Here is a 14,431-nt window from a genome sequence, read left to right on the forward strand (position 1 = left end):
AAAATTATCAATATTCTGTAAACATGTGATAGCAAAAATAAATAAAACCACATGTTTAATATGGAATGTGGGTGCCTTTTAATAGGTTTCCTACAAAGAGGGGCAAAGTCTCCAAAACCTCCCTAAGTATGCATTTCAAGGCTTCAGAGGTCTTACCACCATCACTTTAGGAGAGACAGAATCAGATTTATGTTTAGAAAACTCATCCTGGCTTGTATATAGAGAATATAGTATAGAGGACCAAGAAGGGACCAGCTGAGGTAGGAGAGGTGGAGAAAAGTATACACTATATTTAAAAGGTACAAGTAATTGTCATAAGATAAATGGTTGTTGTTAAGAATGAAATTTGTGACCATGAAATCCAGTAAGGCCAATCAACTCTTTCAAGAATAAGACTCCAAATTCTGGACCCATCATTCATTCATGCAGTCAAGAACCTTTTTTTCTTTTCTTTTTTTTTTTTTTAAATATTTACCCTTGAGAAAGAAGGACAGAGTGGGGGAAGGGCAGAGAGAGAGAGAGAGAGAGAGAGAGAGAGAGAGAGAGAGAGGGAGAGGGAGAGAGAGACACACACACAGAATCCGAAACAGGCTCCAGGCCCCAAGCTGTCAGCACAGAGTCCCATGTGGGGCTCAAACTAGGGAACAGCGAGATGATGACCCGAACTGAAGTTGGACGCTGAAACAACTGAGCCACCCAGGCGCCCCTCCCCTCTCCTTTTTTAAAGCATCCACTATGTATTACATACTGGGCTACAGCCAGGCCCTGAGGGATAAAAAGAATGGTTGCTAACACCCTGAAGGACAGAGGCAGGTAAATCCATAATTAAAATATAGCATGGTAAGTGCCATAATTAAAGAACAGAGATATAACATAGTTATGCCATGGGATTACAAAGAACTAACTTCTGGGAGAGTCAGGAAAGATTTCACAGGGGATATGAGATTTTGAACACAGTCTAAAGAATGAGTAGGAATTTGCTATGTAGAGAACACAAGAAAGGCAAAGACTTTTTTCTAAGTTTTATCAACTTCCAGTACTGTCAAATGATGGCAACAACAAAGGCTAACAAGAAATGATATAAACGGAAAAGCCAAGCTTTTCAGGATTCTTTTTTTTTTTTTTTTTATTGTTTATTTATTTTTGAGAGAGAGAGACAGAGTGCGAGTTGGGGAGGAGCAGAGAGAGAGGGAGACACAGAATCTGAAGCAGGCTCCAGGATCTGAGCTGTCAGCACAGAGCCCAACACAGGACTCAAGCCCACGAATTGAGAGATCGTGACCTGAGTCAAAGTCGGATGCTTAACCAACTGAGCCAGCCACCCAGGTGCCCCAAGCTTTTCAGGATTCTTAACCCCAACAAAATCAGAAGGTGAAAATAGCCAACGCTGCATCAGAATGTGGCTTTTACTTCTGGATCTAGTACATAGGAGGGATTCAATGAATGTTGTTGGATGAAGGACCAAACATATAAGCAAAGGAATAAACGGATGAATACTACAAACCTGAGTATTTGCAGGGTGCGAAAGAACGTAACACTTAAAAACCTATAATTGGAAGATAAAACACGTACACAGCATAGTCAACAAGAAAGTGTGAGATAAATTGTTAACTGTACAGTTCCAGCCTAGGAGACATAAGAGTTAGAAAATATGGACACTACAGATCAGTGGAGCTGTACTTCAAAGGAAGGGTAGGACCAGAATGGTCAAAACAGATGCGTCAGTATGAAGCTAAGGAAGCTTAAGCTGCAGGACCCCTCACTGTCACGGGGCTCTCCCAAAGCTCCATTTGAGCACTGTTCCCAAATGATCTCTCTCTGCTTTTTTTCTGCTGCAATGTGTTTCTCCTCCTCCTCCTTTTTATTGTGGTAAGATACACATAACATAACATTTACCATCTTAACCAGTTGTACAGTTCAGTACTGGTAAGTATACTCACATGGTTGTGAAACGGATCTCCAGATACTTAGAGCTATTTCATCTTGCAAATCTGACATTCTATACCCACTAAACAACTCCTCTTTTTCCTCTCCCCCCAGCCCCCGGTAACCACCATTTTATTTTCTATTTATATAAATTTGACTACTTTAGATACCTCCTTTAAGTGGAATCATCCTGTATTTGGCTTTTTGTGACTGGCTTGTTTCACTTAACATAATATTCTCCAGGTCCATCCATGTTGATATATGATAGGATCTCCTTTTTTCATGGCTGACTAATATTCCAGTGTATGCATATGCCATCTTTTGTTTATCCATTCAGCCGCCAGTGAACACTTGGGGTGCTTTCACCTCTTGGCTATTTCTCTACGAATATGCATATGCAAACATCTCAATTCTTTTGGATACATACCCAGAAGGGGGATTCGTGGCTCATACGGTAGCTCCAGTTTTTATTTTTTAAGGAATCTCTATATTGTCTTCCACAGTAGTCACCTGATTTTATAATCCCACCAACAGTGCACAAAGGTTTCAATTTCTTTGCCAACACTTGTTATTTTCTGGGTTTTTTGGCGTTTTTGTTTCTGGGTTTTGATTTTTGGGTTTTTTTGATAGTAGTCATCCTAGTGGTATCTCACTGTGGTTTTGATTTGCACTTCTTTGATGATTAGTGATGTTGAGTGTCTTTTCATATGCTTATAGGCCATTTATATATTCTTGGAGAAATGTCTATTCAAACCCTTTGCCCATTTTTTAATCAGGTTATACAATTTTTTTTGTTGTTGAGTTGTAGTTCTCTACATATTCTGGATAGTAACCCCTTATCAGATATATGATTTGCAGATATTTTCTCCCATTCTGTAGGGTGCCTTTTCACTCTATGGATTGGGTCTTTTGATGCACAAAATTTTAAAAATTTGATGTAGTCTCATCTGTCTGCCTTGCCTGACTTTTGGTGTCACATCCAAGAAATCACTGCCAAGTCCAATGTCACAAAGCTTTTCTCCTGTATTTTCTTCAAACAGTTTTATAGTTTTAGGTCTTAAGCTTAGGTCTTTAATCCATTTTCATTTAATTTTTATATATGGTGTGTGAGACAAAGGGCCATCTTCATTCTTCTGCAAGTGGGTAGCCAGTGTTCCCAACACCATTTGTTGAAAAGACTCTCCTTCATTCCCCATTGGGTGGTCTGGGTACCCTTGTCAAAGATCATTTGACCTTATATGTGAGTGTTTATTTCTGGGCTTTCTATTCTATTCCATTTGTCTATTTGCCTGTCTTTATGCCAGTATCGCATTGTTTTGGTTGCTGTAGCTTTGTAATATATTTTGAAATTAGGAAGTGTGACTAGTCCAACTTTGTTCTAATGACACTTTTTATAAAGTGTGCAAAGACAAGATACATTCATTACTCTTAACCCATACTGTTAAAACCACAGTCTCTTTCCATCTCAGCTTTCCCCTCACGGCTGCAGGCATTTGGGGGATCCATAAAGGGAAAGTTATACTAGAGACAAATCCATTTTGGGTTTAGTGGAATATATTCACGTGGTTCTTAGCACTTCTGTGTCTGGTCGAATTACTGTTAACCACCCTAGCATACAAAGATGACACTGGGCCAACTTATTCTGTATCATGACAGAAGTGTGCAGGGCCAGATCATATCATGATGTAAATGTGTCAATTCAGAGTATTACAGGGTAGCCAATGTACAAGAAAAAGTGAAGCCTTACAATATAAAGGATACTTGATAGAGATTTCCCCAAAGTTGATAACAATCTCAAAAATGTATATAATGTTACTAATAACAAGTTGTGAGGATGAAAGGAACTTTGTTGATTCATCATTATGAAAAACCCTACTGTGGTCAACCATGCTATATAATAAACAATGAATTATCTTTCTAGTCTCTTTCTAGAAAATATCACAGAACCATTGTAACATAAAGGGGCAAAAAATACTATGCAGCCAAAAAATGTAGAGAAAAAAGTTTCACAGTGATGTGTTAAGTAGTGAATACAAATGCTAGTGCTATTTTTCTGAATTTTCTATTTGTCCACTTCTTAAAAGTCGCCATTTTTTTTGTGTGTGGTTTTCTTTCCTCGTTGTAAATAAATGTTCACTTTTGTACAACTCATATTTGAATTAATTCTCTTTTCCTTAAAGAGCATTCCCAAAAACCTAGATTCGCTCCTGGTCAGAAAGAAGGGTCTCTGCCTCAACAGAAGCATCTAATGGAGAAGGAAATGAGCTGTGCATGGAAGCCTTACAGGGGGCCACTGGACAGGGGTAGAAAGACCCTCTCATTGACTAATTGATTGATTATTAAAAATTTTCCATTTATTTATTTTGCGGGGGTGGAGAGAGACAGAGAGAATGAATGAATCCCTAGCAGGCTCTGCACTGTCAACACAGAACCCCATGTAGGGCACAAACTCACTGTGAGATCATGATCTGAGCCAAGCCAAGGAACTGGACACAAAACCGACTAAGCCACCCAGGGGCCCCTAGTTTGTTTTTTTAAAGTAAGCTCTGTGACCAACGTGGGGCTTAAACTCATGACCCTGAGATCAAGAGTCACATGCTCTACTGACTGAGCCAGCCAGGTGCCCAAGGACCTTTAAACGATAGAAACAATATGCATAGGTAGGCTAAAGGCATCTTATGGAGGACCTCAGAAACAAGGAAAAAGGCATCTTCTGCCAAATAAACAATAACCAACAACTGTCTCATAGATAGAGACACCTAAAGAATAGTGATAAAATCAGGTCTGTTGGAATACCCTCAAGAAAGCATTGAATACAGGGGCACCTGCATGGCTCAGTCAGTTAAGCGTCTGACTCTGATTTCAGCTCTGGTTGTGATCTCATGGTTCATGAATTTGAGCCCTCAGCTGGGCCCCTCACTAACAGTGCTGAGCCTGCTTGGGATTCTCTCTCTCTCTCTCTCTCTCTCTCTCTCTCCCCCCTACTTGCACATGCCTTCTTTCTCTCTCTCTCTCTCCCTCTTTCCAAAAAAAAAAAAAAAACCACAAACTTAAAAAAAAAAAAAGAAAGCACTGAATATAAAGTCAAACATGATATACTAGCAATTCACTTTTCTTCTGCTTATAAAAAATATTCTGGGGTTAGGATTTTTAATAGCTCCACCTCAGAGTTTCAAAGTGAGTGTGTAGACCAGGGAGGGTTTCGTAACACTCAGACATTTTCATTCATTCAACATATTTATATATTTATATTTATTGACATTTTGTATGTGCCACTGGCAGTGACCAAGATGACAAAAGTCTCTATCCTTGCAGAGCTGAAGATTGAGCAAAAAGCCTTAACCTGACGTTTCACTGCCTGCCATCATCATGTTGTGCCTCCTCTCTGCCATTCAATTCACCTCTACTTCAGCCCAAACTTCAGCCCACAGACACAGCTGGCAGGAAGGGAACCCAGGCAGAGTGCTCAGGGCAGAACTTGTATCCACACCGCCTAGTGATCAGAACATTTGGGGGAAAAATAAACACCAGCTTCTCTTCATGACACCCCTGGAGATTCTTGCAGCTGAATGTGTTATTTCTTCACCTGTATTTACATCACACTATTTAAAAATTGAAAACATTTCCTGTTTCCGATTCTGTGTCTCCCTCTCTCTCTGCCCCTCCCCCGTTCATGCTCTGTCTCTCTCTGTCCCAAAAATAAATAAACGTTGAAAAAAAAAAATTAAAAAAAAAAAAAAAAAAGGGGCGCCTGGGTGGCGCAGTCGGTTAAGCGTCCGACTTCAGCCAGGTCACGATCTCGCGGTCCGTGAGTTCGAGCCCCGCGTCAGGCTCTGGGCTGATGGCTTGGAGCCTGGAGCCTGTTTCCGATTCTGTGTCTCCCTCTCTCTCTGCCCCTCCCCCGTTCATGCTCTGTCTCTCTCTGTCCCAAAAATAAATAAATGTTGAAAAAAAAAATTTAAAAATTGAAAACATTTTACAACTTCATGACAATAACATCTCCAAAACAAGGCCTTAAAACACCAATTTCAAGGAACTGGACAAATACATCCTGCCTTTTGAGTAATGTTTTTTTCATAAAGTCAGTTATTTGTCCATAAGCAAAATATAAGCTACAGAATTAAGACTATTATTAACTTAACTGCAGTTTTCTAAGAGCTGCATGATCTACCCTATGCACTGTTGGTTAAAGTCATCACATGAACCTGTAAGTAGTAACAGCCCTCAGAGTTTGAAGTCATTTTCAACTATGAAACACATAATTCCTGAAGTTACTCCTATTGTAATTAATCCACGGCCCAGACACCAAAGAGAAACCTCATAAGATATAATTCAGAATTTATTATGTATGATTCTGAGACTGGGGAGGGAAGGCAATTTTTTGAGAGAATTAATGTTTTTTTATGTTTATTTATTTTGAGAGAGAGAGAGAGTGTGTGCAAACAAGGGAAGGGCAGAGAGAGGGAGAGACAGAGAATCCCAAGCAGGATACGCACTACCAGCGCAGAGCCCAATGTGGGGCTTGAACCCACGAACCATGAGATCATGACCCAAGCCAAATCCAAGAGTCAGACGTGTAACTGACTGAGCCACCCAGGCGCCCTGAGAATTAATTTTTTAAGTAACTCCAATGCAAATTACAAAATTTATTAGCAAGTGACAGTTTCCCAAAGACCTAGTACAAAATGTTTACGGTTATGCTAAAATTCCCAGCAGCAAAAATTCCATGAGCATAACTATCATCTATTGAACCACTTTGTGGCATTTTCAAAATACCAATTAACTTGAAAATAAAACTCATTTCCTTTCTCTTCAAAATAATTAAAAAGATTATATAGAAACCCAACTATTCTTCTGATGTCCAGCTTACTGCTGTGTAATGACTAAGTTTACAGAGTTCAGTTTGGTACTTCTTAGTACATTTATTTCAACATGTACATATTTCAGTGGTTTAAAGAAAACACACTGGTGAAAAACTCATGGTAGAATACAGAAAATGTTAAAAAACAAAACAACACAACAACACCCCTCTTTCCTAATGGCCAAATACCAAGGTTTGTATTGTGAAGGTAATTATGTATAAAATAAGTGACTTGGAAATATTTTTTCTTTTCTTCTTCTTCTTCTTCTTCTTCTTTGTTTTGTTTTTAGGAAATACTATAGAGCTGCCTATTTTTTTTTAAAAGAACTCAGAAGAATGGTTCCCAAAGAACTTAGTGTTAAATTTGGTGGCTAAATATAAAACAAGGAATGCCCTACTCTTAGTATAGAGACTGGGGGAGAATAAACTGAGGGAGAATAAAGTTGCACCGCAGTATGAGATGATTCTGAGGAAGACGGAGCTGTAAGTTAATGAGTCAGAGTAGGAGCAGAAATAAAGATAAGGTAAGGACAAGCTGTTAGACTTAATGAAAGGTCTGTATAATTAATAATTCAGAAAAATTAAAAGGGTATTTTATAACTAGACATTTAAGTTGGGAAGAATGTAATTAGGAAGAAGAGAATGTAATCACGATATTGGAGTTAAGACATTTAAAAAACAGCACCTCCAGCACAAAGTCGTATTACACCACAGAAGAGTATAAAGAGCAATGTTGATTCCATAAATCACATTCTTCCCTCCAAATCAATATAAAACTGTCTTCAACACTTTGATTTCCATATAGGCCTCCCATGCAAGCTCTGAGGAGATTTTCCCTTGAAAAAGAGAAATCAAAAAAAAAGGCACCCCAAGAGAGCTGAAATATAGGAATTGATATAATTAATTCTACCAACAATCCCTAAAAAGGGGATGCTGTCTATATAACACATTATAAAATGAGATTTAAATTTAATATGTATGCTTTATTTAATACAACATATATAAAAGATTATTATCTCAACATAAAATCAATATTATTAATTTTACATTCTTTTTTTTGGGTATTAAGTCTTTGAAATCCAGGCTGTCTTTTGCATTTAAAGTACATTTAGGGGTGCCCAGTTGGCTCAATCAGTTAAGCATCTGACTCTTGGTTTTGGCTCAGGTCATGATTCCATGGTTCATGGGATTGAGCCCTGCGTCAGGCTCTGTGCTGACAGCGCGGAGCCTGCTTGGGATTCTCTCTCTCTTTCTCCCTCTGCCCCTCCCCCACTCGCTTGTGCTCTCTCCCTCTCTCAAAAATAAATAAATGTTTTTAAAAGGCATATAAGCTTTCTCTTTTATAAAAAAAAATAAACTACATTTAAATTTGATTGCTAACTTTTTTTTTACTGTGGTAAAAAACACATAACATTAAATTTACCATCTGAATCATTTTTAACTGTAAAGCTCAGTGGAATTTTAAGTATATTCTTATCATTTTGCAACAGATCTCCAGACCTTTTTTATCTTCTAGAACTGAAACTCTATACCCATTGAACACTAATTCCCTCTCTTCCCTCTCCCTGGCCCTTGGCAATCATCACTTCTCTATGTTCTGTTTTTATGATTTTCACATTAGATGACTTCAAGTTAAGCTGAGTCATATAGTATTTGTTCTTTGCTGATTAGCTTATTTTGCTAAGCATAATGCCCTTCAAATTCATCTATATTGTAGCATGTGACAGGATTTCCTTCTTTTTGAAGGCTTCATAATATTCCATTGTATGTACATCCCACATTTCCTGTATCCGTTCATCGTCAGTGGACATGTAGGTTGCTCCACTGCTTAGCTGCTGTGAATAATGCTGCAGTGAACACGAGTGTCCAACTGTGTCTTTGAGATCCTGCTTTGAGAGATCTGTTTTTATTTATTTTTTAAAATGTTTATTTAGTTTTGAGAGGGAAGGAGAGAGCAAGCAGGGGAGGGACAGAGAATCCAAAGCGGCTCTGCGCTGACAGCAGAGAGCCCAATGCAAGGCTTGAACCCACAAACCGTGAGATCATGACCTGAGCAGAAGTGGGATGCTTAGCTGACTGAGCCACCCAGGTGCCCGGAGAGATTTATTTCTAATGCTGAAATTTCATAAAATGAACCAAAAGTTGTAAGAAAATTTAATCAACAAAAATATACTAGAAAAGTTGAATCACTGCATACAGCATGTTAAAGACAAATATCTTTTGAGAATATGAGTCAATTTGAGCATGGAGATTTAAAGTTTAGACTTGTGTGTAAACTAGATTTTAATAAAGAAATGAAAAAGGAGGTCAAACTCATTAATACAGTTGCCCCCCCCCCCACACAGGTTTGGATTGTGCAGGTCCCCTTAAATGCAGGTTGTTTTCACTAAGTACAGTATGGTACTGTAAATGTACTTTCTCTTCCTTACAATTTTAAAACATTGTCTTTTCTCTAACTTCTTTTATTGTAAGAATACAGTTTTTATAAAATATATGACATACAAAATAGGTATTAATTGATTGTTTATGTTATCGGTAAGGATTCTAGTCAACAGTACGTTATAAATAGTTAAATTTGGGGGGAGTCAAGACTTATGTGGGGAATTTTTACTGCGTGGGGGCCAGTGCCCCTAACTTCTGTGTTGTTCCAAGGTCAACTGTACACCAAAACTGATAATTTACCACAAATAATCTGCCTACAAACATCTAGACTATCACTTGTCTCGTAAATAAAACCAAATCAAGAGCCTGTCTTGGATGGAAACATTTCATATGAAATGAGCTTTCAATAACCATAGTCAAACACAATCTACGAGCAAGTATCTGCTTATGCTGCTTTTTGAAAAGCCATTATAGTTTTATATTTACCCCTGTGTTAAACACATTATGTGATTAATGCTGTGTGAGTTTAATGTAGTAATTATATGGCAATAAACTTAGCTGGTCTGATTTGTTACAGTAGCTTGTAAAGTAAATATTCTCAGAAAATGATTATATTAGATATACTAATAGTTAATAAACCTCATTAAAAGCAACAATATTGAAACTACATATATACATATATATACATATATATATACACACACACACACACAGTGTTTAAAGCTATACACTCTACTAAATGTTACTCACACATACATCAGAATTCAGCACAACTGATCTAAACATTAAGTTTAGCACAGATACTTCTCAATATCAAAAGTCAATTATTTTTCAAGACGGCTTTCTACATGCATAGCTATCCTAATCTGCCTATTAACAGAACTTAGTTCCGTTGAAATAAACATCATGGAAATAAAATGATGTTTTCAAAACTTCTAGAATCTACGGTAAAAATGTTACACGATGAAACAAAGAAAGTGGCGTAGATCAGCTAATAAAAATAGTTTTAGTCCTAATCCTTGTAAGAATTTGCTCTTACGACCTTGAGGGTCATATTATCCCTGTGTTTCATCTGCCTTCCATAAGTGAAATAGGCTATTCATACAAACTGAGACCAATGAATGAGAGCCATTTTGGAAATCAATTTGGAAAAAAATTAACTTAGATCTCTGCCTCACATCATACACAAAAATGCATACCAGTTCAATTAAAGGTGTAGGGGTAAAAAGAAAAAAAGCAGGAAAACTAAGGTATTTTATTTATTACATTAGGGTAGGGACAACTTCTCTAAGCAAACACAAAATACAGAAGCTATAACAGGTTAATTGATTTTACCACATAAAAATGTTTTTAAATTTATTCATATGAAAGATACCCCAATGTTAAAAGGAATGGGACAAAACATTTAAAACACCTCAGAAGACAAAGTTAATATCTATATTTTATAAAAGACTCCTACAGGGGTGCTGGGGTGGCTCAGTTGGTTGAGTATGTGACTCCTGATTTTGGCTCAGGTCATGATCCCAGGATTGTGGGACTGACCCCACATCAGGCTCTGCACTGAGAGTGGAGCCCACTTAAGATTCTCTCTCTCTCTCCCTCTCTCTCTCCATCTCTCCTTCTCCCTTGCTTGTACTTTATTTCTCTAAAATTAATAATAATATTAATAATAATAATAATAATTTAAAAATATATAAAGGGTTCCTACAAAACTATCAAAACAAATAATCCAATAGAAACATGGGTCTAATATGCAAATAAGTGATACATAAAATTGAAAAATCTACAGCCGATAAACTAACAAAAGATATTCCATCTCATTAGTGAGCAGAAAAGTACAAATTAAAACAATTAAATATTAGGGGTGTCTGGCTGGCCCGGTCAGTGGATTATGCGACTCATGATCTCAGGGTTGTGAGTTCAAGCCCCACGTTAGGTGTAGAGATTACTTGAAAAAAAAAAAAAATATATATATATATATAATAAAATACAAGAGTGACAAAAATTTAAGGCTAAAAATTTTTTTGTCATCAAAGGGGAGAAGAAATGGGCATTCTCATGCACTGTTGATGGAAAGGATCATGGGTAGTGCTTTCTCAGAAGGCAATTTGATAGCAACTACCTCCATGTAAAAAAAGTACATCCCGTGGGGGTGCCTGGGTGGCTCAGTTGGTTGGGCGTCCAACTTCAGCTCAGGTCATGATCTCATGGCTTGTGAGTTCCAGCCCCGCGTCGGGCTCTGTGCTGACAGCTCAGAGCCTGGAGCCTCCTTTGGATTCTGTTTCTGTCTCCCTCTGCCCCCTCCCACTGGTTCTCTCTCTCAAATATAAATAAACATTAAAATTTTTTTAAATATATTTAAAAATATTTTTAAAAATACATCCCGTGAACCAACAGCTCCATCTCTAGAAATTTATTCTACAGAAATACATCTGTGAATAAAGATATAAAAATAAAGATGTTCAATAAAGTATTATTTGTAGTAATCAAACTAGAGACCACCAAATCATCTAATTAGAGAAGAATGATTATAGTCCATCCATTCAACAGAACATTCTGCATTAAGAGCATGAAGTAGACTGTGAAAGATGGCAAATTATAAAAGCAAGTCACAGAAGAATTACGTTGGGGAAAAAAAAATCCCTATTTAGTTGTTGTTTTAAAATATACAGAAAACAGGGGCACCTGGGGGGCTCAGTCAGTTAAGCATCCAACTCTTGATTTTGGCTCAGGTCATTATCTTGTAGTTTTGTGAGTTTGGGCCCCACATCAGGCTCTACGCTGACAGTGCAGAGCCTGCTTCCGATTCTTCCTCTCTCTCTGCCCCTCCCCCACTTGCACTGTCTCTCTCAAAGTAAATAAACAAGCAAATAAACAAATGGATAAATAAATAAATAAAATATACAGAAAATATTTACAAAGATCAGGAGGGGAAGAAAGGTAAAAGGAGAGTCTCAGTTTTATTTCTGTGTCTACATTTACCATTTGAATGTTTCATGACAATCGTGTACAGGTGCCCCTTGAACAACATGGAGGTTTGGGGCACTGACTCCCCAGCATGGCTGAAAATCTGTGAATAATTTCTAACCCCCCAAAACATAACTACAAATAGTCTGTTGATTGGAAGCTTTACTGATAACATAAACAGTCAATTAACACCTATTTTTTCTGTTACATGTATTCTATGCTGGTTTCTTACAATGAAGTATGCTAGAGAAAAGAACATGTTTTATTTTATTTTTGTTTCCAGTTTTTATTTAAATTCTAGTTAGTTAAGATTTAGTGTAATACTGGTTTCAGGAATTTAGTGAAGAAAATGTTTTAAAATCATAAGGAAGAGAAAGTACATTTACAGCATGGTACCGTATTTGTCTGGCTCAGTTTTGGCTCAGTTTGTGGCTCTTGATCTTGGGGTCAAGCCCCATGCTGGGCGTAGAGATTACTAAAAATAAATAAACTTAAAAAAATTCCATGTATAAATGGACTTGCACATTTCAAACCCATGTTGTTCAAGAGCCAACTGTATTATTTTTATAATTTAAAAAATAAAAGAATAAGTCGGAATTTCATAAGTCATTCAGCAATGTGTACACTTCCAGGATCTAGAATGTAGTATTCAGTTCCTTGATCCTACTGTCCAGGAGTTTATCATCCTCTGCCAACTACACTTCTAAGATGTAATGTGTGTGTGTGTGTGTGTGTGTGTGTGTGTGTGTGTGTGTGTGTGTATACATATGTATATCTTTTAATTTTTGTTGCCTCAAACAAATGAACACATCACCTTTGCTACCCACTCCCACCAAAGAGGTAGACAGGTCTATGAGAGAAGTGCCTGGTGAGAAGAGTCATTACAATATAGGACAGCAGACCAGGACCAGGAAAAAAATAAACAAAACAAAACAAACAAACAAAAAAACCAGAAGCAAAACACAACAGGATTCATCTGTGAAAAGGCACCATGAGACTCAGAAAACAAAACAAGGTAAGGACACAACGCAAGTCCACCAGCCTATCTGAAGCTCTCTAAAAAGAAGCACCGTTTGTATAACATAAAACTTGTGGGAGAATCTGCCCCAGCAGTGCTTCCTGAATACCTAAAGAAGTTGATACAGGATAGGGGCTACTGGAGCAGGTTTTTAAAGATAAAGACTGGTTTGTTTGGGAAATGGATACCCTCTAGAGAACAGAACTTTCATCTGTGTTTCAAAAATAGGCTTAATGCCATTTTCATTATTTCCCCCAACTCCCTCTTATCCCTGAGACTTTGATCTTAACAACTGCACAGTTTTGCTAACCACGGTACTTTTCAGGAACACAGCTCCCAAGGCTGGCAGAGGATTTGGGTCAGGGAGATATTATAAAACACTGTAATGTCAGAAAGATCCAGATTCAAATCCTAACTTCCATTTCAAGCTGCATTCCCATGGATAAGTTACCTACCGTGATCTCCGAGTAAAAGGGTACACTATAATGAATGGAGAGAACATACACAGCATCTAAGCAAAGTGCTTTGCGCACAGAACACCCTCATCAAATAGGAACTATGATTTTTACATTGTATGACCTCTGATCAGAGGGTGGGGCTGGGGGAGTGGGCAAGAGGACAGGGAGATGCATCTGAAATGTTCCTGTGATTTCACTGGGACTAGATGTTTGGCATTCTACTTTGCTAAAGATGAACTGATTCCATGAGCCCATGTAGAATATAAGTGCATTTCACAGAACACAGCAAAGTTAGGATTTATATTGTAAGCTATTTTTAAAACTGCCTGGTTAGCAAATTAAACCAGCTGTGAAAATATCCTGGTTTCCATTCACAACAAATACAAGACAAACATTCTCCTTTAATGAACCTGGCCTCATGGCAGCATAATATATTCTGCATAATTCATTCCTAAGGGTTTCGGAGACATACTTTTCATAAGACAGATCAAAACTAAACTATTTTCTAGGAAGAAAAAAAAAGATGAGAGAGGAGTTTCTCCCTACAGATTTTCGGTAAATTCCATGAATCACTTGCTATCCCATTCAACTTAGGAGACTACTGTCTGAATAAAAAATAGTAGTCATGTCAGTATTTCAAGGCAGTCTTAACTGTTTTTCCTTTAAAAGGGCATATGAAACACCAGTCTTCTCTGCAACACAATTTTTCAAGTTCTGTGGCAGAGGGAGGAAAAAAAAAAATCTATTCCCGGTCACCAAAAAGCTACCCAAGGACTCCCAATTTCAGATTTAAAACTGATCACTCTTTAAGAAGTCAGG

The 14,431-nt window shown here is 37.6% G+C and overlaps 1 protein-coding gene across 6 annotated transcripts in view; it reads right to left on the bottom strand.

The window, feature by feature from the left end:
- The window catches only part of TNRC6B (trinucleotide repeat containing adaptor 6B), a 259,643-nt gene that overhangs the window by 150,030 nt on the left and 95,182 nt on the right, over positions 1–14,431 (bottom strand). The gene's annotated exons all lie outside the window — the stretch shown is intronic.

This window comes from Puma concolor, chromosome B4, assembly GCF_028749965.1.
Source record: "Puma concolor isolate L17-30 chromosome B4, mPumCon1.1.hap2, whole genome shotgun sequence".
Taxonomy (NCBI): domain Eukaryota; kingdom Metazoa; phylum Chordata; class Mammalia; order Carnivora; family Felidae; genus Puma; species Puma concolor.